Raw genomic sequence first — 7,010 nt, 5'->3', positions numbered from 1 at the left:
GAGCAGGGCTAGGGGGCTGAACTTTAGACTTGGTATGCAAATAGTTGCGCAGTGAAAGATAATGCAGAAGACACAGCAGCAGTGAGGTTCCCTACTACTCAGTGAAATCACTAAAAACTGGGCTGAGTGGTGGACCCTCAGAAGACAGCATTGCAGTGAGAGGCAGTGGCAGTGACAGTGGCTAGAAGCAGCAGTGGTGAGCAGTGGCTAGAGCAAAGGCATTGCTCAGCCCCCACTTCAAGGGTGGGAGGTGAACCCACATGAACATGCTCCTGAACTCTGTGACTTTGCTGACTTTGGTCAACTGTGAGTGGGGTGCAGCGGAGGGAAAGGGGGGTGGACATTAGCCTGCCAGATTTTCACACCACTGAAGCAAAGGACTACTGCTCAAGGTACTGTGGAGTGGGTGTTTACTTATGGTTTGCAAATTAATGGTTCCCAAATTAATGCTGCATTTCCTCTCCCTTTTCATAAAAAAATTATGTTGTTATACATAGACTCCATGAGGAAGTATGGCCTCTTAGAAGTGCCATGGGTGGTGGCTAGTTTTACCAGATTTCTGGATAGGGGCTTGAGCCAGTTCTGTTTTTTAAGTTAAGAAGAACCCCTAGATATTGAACCCAGCCCTTGCTGCTGCCAACATCACTGAGCAGAAGGGATATACTAATACACACACAGCAGCCATTAATTCTTTTTTCTTAAAACAGTTCCTATTGCAGTACATCACAAGAACAACACTTACACATTATCCATTTAAAATGTAAATGACAAGATCAGCGCTACAATATTTTTCTGTTTCCTGACATATGCTTATAATGTTCATTTTCCTGGACAAACTTATTAAATTAGTAATTATACATTGGAATTAGTAGCAGGGGCACTGCGAGGAAGGGGAAGGATATTATGAGGCGAGCTGATCAGGTCACCCAGCAGGGCAGGGGAGGGGAACTGAGAGCAGTGGGAGCAGGAGAAGGGTGGGTTCGGGGAACAGATGCTATGGGGGTCCCAAGGCTGGAGACAGTGGCTGGAAGAGCAGAGGGGGTTTAGAGAGCAGGTGCTCCAAGGGAGGGAGAGAACTGGTAGGGCTAGAGGCAATAGGTGGGATAGCAGTGGGGTCTCATGGAGCAGGATTCCTGGGGATCTGGAAGAGATAGGGTCAGAGGGAGGCAGTGGGGAGGGCAATAGGGAGCAAAATATTGAGGAAACCAGGAAGCAGGAGGACTGGAAGCAGTGGTTGCAAAAGGTATTCTGCTGCCGAAATGTGGTAATCCAAGGGTAGCCAATTGTGTGTTTCTTATGAATTTGCCTTTCAGTTTGGTTCTACTCATCTGATTCCTCCTTTATATCAGCAGATCATGCATGTGTGCTCTGGACATGGAGAAGGAAAATCACACCATGGTGACTGAGTTCATCCTCTCAGGGTTAACAGACAGTCCACAGATGAAGGCTCTGTGCTTTGCGGTGTTTTTAGCAATGTATCTTGTTATCCTGGTGGGGAATCTTGGGATGATTGTGTTAATCAAGATCAACCCCTGACTCCACACTCCCATGTACTTTTTCCTCAGCCATCACTCCTAAAATGCTGGTGAATTTCTTAGCAGAGAAAAACCACATTTCCTACCCCAGCTGTGCTGCACAGATGTTTTTCTTTGTCCTCTCTGGAAGCACAGAGTGCCTCCTGCTGGCCATGATGGCATATGACCGTTACGTGGCCATCTGTAACCCACTGCTCTACATAGGCCTCATGTCCCCGAGAGTGTGTGCCCAGCTGGTGGCCAGCTCTTATCTTTGTGAATGCTATGATACAAACAATTTCTACGTTTAGATTATCCTTCTGCAGCTCCAATGTCACCAATCATTTCTTCTGTGACATCCCCCCACTTCTAGCGCTCTCCTGCTCCAACACTCACATCAGTGCAATGGTGCTCTCTATATGTGCTATGTTTCTGGGCATATTCACGTCAGTGGAAATTCTCGTTTCCTATAGTTTCATTGTTTCCACCATTCTGAAGATCCGCTCTGGCGAAGGGAAACTCAAAGCATTCTCCACTTGTGCTTCCCACCTGATGGCGGTTACCATCTTCTATGGAACCACAGTCTTCATGTATCTGAGACCCAGGTCCAGCTATTCAATGGACCAGGAAAAGTGGGCTTCTGTGTTCTACACAGTGGTGATCCCCATGCTGAACCCCTTGATCTACAGCCTGAGGAACAAGGAAGTGAAGGTTGTCCTGAGAAGGCTTCTACAGTGGAAGATACTTTCTTGAAGGAGGTGAAGATTTGCAAAAGATGCTGCTACTTCTTTGATCACAATATTGAAACAACTGAGCAAATCCATGTTGACAAAAAATAAAATGTAGTCCCCAAAATATCAGGATAAGACTTTAACTTTCTTCTAAAGGATAAATGCTGTTCCTAGTGACAAAATAGTTTGAAGTAGGAGGGGAAAGCCACCAGGACTGATTTTGATTTTTGGAGAGATTTTAAATTTGGTTGATGGAGGTATCTGTGTTGACATAATATACTTAGAAATCTGGAAATCATTTGGCTGTGTGTGTGCACAGGAAAAAGAAAAGGAAAAGGGGAGCAATGATGGGAACATTGAGCCTTGGGGTGGCTCTGGGGGATCAGACTGTTGCTTTGGTGGGGGTGCATGAAAACTCTGTGGGCACGGGGGAGGCAGTTACACCTTGTGTAAAATTAATATGGCTAATATTATTATGGAGGTTAAACTCTTTCCCAGGATATGTGCAGTGTATATTGGAAAAGGGGTAAAAGAAAAGCAAACAAAACATGGTACTTAATTAAAATCTTATTAGGGCTCCAAAAGGAGCCACAATAGATTGTGCTTTCTTTTTCAGATCTCTGTGCGTTTTGGAGCAGGAGATGAAAGTGAAAAGTAATCAGAACTCTGGTGGAAGTGGAATGTGTCCTTTTTAAGACAGTCTCTGAACTGCTGATAGCTTTGAATCCAAAGGCAAGCCAAGAAAGCCTCTGTGTAAATTCAAATTACCTAGCTGATGGGGGAAGGAGGAAACTACCCATAAGTACAGCACAAAGAACCCACAAATAATAAATACATCTGGTCAGCAAACAAGCTACTAGAAGACTCAGATTATGGCCCTCCAGAAGAGGGAGGTGAAAAAACAAGTCAAGCCTGAAAATAAGGGGGACAGGTTAACCCTAAGGTGTGTGTGTGTGTGTGTGTGTGTGTGTGTGTGTGTGTGTACACAAAGCTAAAATCTGAAGCTGTCTCTCAGGTATTACCTAAAAATAAACTTAAAGCTTGGTACAGCAAAAAAACTATTGCAAACCTGGTCTGTTGTACAAGAGGGGAAACTAAGGCACACCACCTCATGAATTTCATAAATGACCAGTAAGTGGGGTAATTCACTAGCCTGACTATAAAACAATATAAGGACAGCCTGGAGGTAATTCTTCTGTTTTTCCTGCAATTAGCAAGAAAATTTGTAAAAGGAATTGGTATTATTATTAAGCAATAATCTGTCCCCACCAGAGGGGTGAAAATTGTTTTGTTTTTTGTTTTTCAGACACTCTACAAACAAGCTGGCGCCAGCAAAAAATAACCCAAAATACCATGGATCTATGTTTTGTGTGTTTGTCTGTGGTGTTTGTCTTGTTGCTAGCATGACGTGGGTGGGGGATGGCTTCAAAAGGCTGACCTGGGGGGGAAACGTGTATGGAAATGCAAAATGCTCAACTAGGAGGCCAGCACCTGTGTAATAGCTACCATGGTGCCTGAAAATAGAACGGCAACTAAGGTGGGCCCCACAAGCCCTATGGGAATAATGAGAAGGGGAGGAGCTCACTGGGAATCAATGGAGGGGTGTGTAAAATGGTGTAAATCCAGAGAAAATGTTTGGATGTGCCTGTCTCCTATAACTATGGAGGAGCAGGATCAATGGCCTATGGCAAGGGAAGGACAACTGGGTGTACTGTGTATAAGGTGTTTTGCTAAAAATGTACATATTACTAGGGGACACAATTACACCAGCCCATAACCAAACTACACACATCTATATGCTGCTATCTGGACTTTGGAGCACAAATGGATCTGTAAATCTTATTGCTGTGAATAATCAAACCGGGACATACTGCCTGATTCCATACCAAGTGGTTAAGTTGGTTTAAACAATAACCCAATTCTCTGTGGACATTCAATGGACTTATAATGTAAACAAAAGCATGCAAAACCTGCAGGGGCAGCTTGTTGCAACTGCCAGCAACTGGACACATTAAAATTTTAACCTTGTCAAAGGAGGAGAGGCGTGTTTTGGTGGTGGCTCGGATATTAAACCATACTGCAGTGGTCAGGACTCGGTGTTGCTGTGAATTGTGTATTGGTAACTGTACTTGTGTTACGTTGCATATAAAAATAACCTATAAGTAATGTAGTAAGCTCTCCCCCCGCCGCAGTGTGCAAGACAACCCGAACCCAACCTTCTCAGGCCCACTATAATGGGAAGTGTGGAACACTAATTGGAATAGGTGTGGTATGCCCGTACGAGAAAAGGTGCAGGACACTGTACTACACAAGGGGCAGTGGGACAAATAAAATATCAACACCTTCCACCTTAATGTCTGGCCCTATCAGGAAATGTGTTGCCATATGTCCTATGCTTTTCCAGGGATACCTGGGCAGGAGGATCCCAAAAGAAAAAGAAAAAATAGGGGTGGAGTGTTAGGATATAGATACTCAGGCCTGTCTGTAAAGGCCTAGACTTTAGGAATTTACATGTATTCTTATCGCTTAGCTAGTTATAGAGGTATAAAAGAAAGAATCAAAATCACTGTCTGTCTGTGTAAGGGCCTTCTCGTATTGTGACAGTCTGAGGCTCTGTTCTTAAGCTAAGGCCTGGTCTACACTACGAGTTTAGGTCGACTTTAGCCGCGTTAAATCGACTTAAGCCTGGACACGTTTACACTACGAAGCCCTTTCTGTCGACTTAAAGGGCCCTTTAAACCGGTTTCCTAACACCACCTCGACAAGGGGATTAGCGATAAAATCGGCCTTAGGGGGTCGGAATTGGGTTAGTGTGGACGGAATTCGACATTACTGGCCTCCGGGAGCTATCCCACAGTGCTTCATTGTGACCGCTCTGGACAGCACTCTCATCTCAGATGCACTGGCCAGGTAGACAGGAAAAGCCCCGCGAACGTTTGAATTTCATTTCCTGTTTGCTCAGCGTGGAGAGCACAGGTGACCATGCAGAGCCCATCAGCACAGGTAACCATGATGGAGTCCCAGTCCCAGTCCCAGGATCGCAAAAGAGCTCCAGCCTGGACCGAGAGGGAGGTACGGGATCTGATCGCCATCTGGGGAGATGAAGCAGTGCTCGCCGAACTCCGAAACAGTAAAAGAAACGGCAAAACATTAGAAAAGATCTCCAAGGCCATGAAGGACAGAGGCCATAACAGGGACGCACAGCAGTGCCGCGTGAAAATTAAGGAGCTAAGGCAAGCCTACCACAAAGTCAGAGACGCAAACGGAAGGTCCGGGGCAGAGCCGCAAACATGCCGCTACTACGCGGAGCTGCATGCCATTCTAGGGGGTGCAGCCACCACTAGCCCAAGCGTGTTCTATGAGTCCCTCTCTGCAAATGGGGAAGCGGGTTCGGCGGACGAGGAAGATGAGGATGGAGAGAACATAGATAGCTCGCAAGGAAGCGGAGAAACCAGTTACCCCAACAGCCAGGATATGTTTGTCACCCTGGACCTGGAAACAGTAACCCCCGAACTCACCCAAGACCCTGAGGGCACACAGGGGACCTCTGGTGAGTGTACCTTTGCAAAAATTACACATGGTTTAAAAACAAGCGTGTTTAATGATTAATGATTAATTTGCCCTGGCAATCGCGGCCAGTACAGCTACTGGAAAAGTCTGTTAACGTGTATGGGGATGGAGCGGAAATCCTCCAGGGACATCTCCAGAAAGCTCTCCTTCATGTACTCCCAAAGCCTTTGCAAAAGGTTTCTGGGGAGGGCTGCCTTATCCCGTCCGCCACGGTAGGACACTTTACCACGCCAGGCCAGTAGCACGTAGTCTGGAATCATTGCATAACAAAGCATGGCAGCGTATGGTCCCGGTGTTTGCTGGCATGCAGACAACATCCATTCCTTATCTCTCTTTGTTATCCTCAGGAGAGTGATATCATTCACGGTCACCTGGTTAAAATGGGGCAATTTTATTAAGGGGACATTCAGAGGTGCCCCTTCCTGGTCTGCTGAACAGAAATATTCCCCGCTGTTAACCACGCGGTGGGGGGGAGGGGTGAAGTGACCATCCCAGAGAATTGGGTGTGAGGGGGAGGGGAGTTAGTTGGGTTTGTGCTGCATGTTAAACCTGAAATCGCAGCCCCTCCTTTTACATTGCAAACCCATTTTAAATGGCACGGGTGCTTGGTATGGGAAATGAGGGCAGAACTGTTTGAAACCATCCCCACATGTTAAGAAGGTTAAAAAAGCCCAAAGACTATATGTCTTACCATGGCTGCCTGCAAGCTGAAATCTGTGTCCTGGCACTGCGTGAGTGATCTCTCACACCAAACCAGGAGACTCTCAATATAAGAGGAAAAATGCGACCTTGTAACGAAAGCACATGTGCTGTGTGATGTTGTGAACAGCAAAATCTAACGTGAAAGAGTCTACCCATTGTTCTCTAAAATGTATCTTTTTTAACAACCTCTCCCTTCTCCACCAGCTGCAAATCTTACTCCTTCGCAGAGGCTAGTGAATATTCGAAGAAGGAAGCAAAGGACGCGTGACGAAATGTTTACTGAACTTCAGACTGCCTCCCACGCTGACAGAGCACAGCTGAATGCGTGGAGGCAGTCAATGACTGATTTTAAAAAAGCCCAATATGAGCGAGAGGAGAGGTGGCGTGCTGAAGAGGAGAAGTTGCGTGCTGAAACGCGGGCTGAAGAGGAGAGGTGGCGTCAACTTGTAATCAGAAAGCAAGAGTCGATGCTCCGGCTGCTGGAGCATCAAAG

General features: G+C 46.1%; 1 pseudogene; it reads left to right on the top strand.

Annotated features, from left to right (window-relative positions):
- Nucleotides 1–211: 211 nt before the first annotated feature.
- On the top strand, nt 212–2,287 carry LOC113405811 (annotated as a pseudogene).
- Nucleotides 2,288–7,010: the final 4,723 nt, after the last annotated feature.

This window comes from Terrapene carolina, unplaced genomic scaffold, assembly GCF_002925995.2.
Source record: "Terrapene carolina triunguis isolate 2854851 unplaced genomic scaffold, T_m_triunguis-2.0 Scaffold51042, whole genome shotgun sequence".
Lineage (NCBI taxonomy): Eukaryota > Metazoa > Chordata > Testudines > Emydidae > Terrapene > Terrapene triunguis.
Note: the sequence above shows the minus strand (reverse complement) of the source record. Positions and strands in the feature narration are given on the sequence as shown.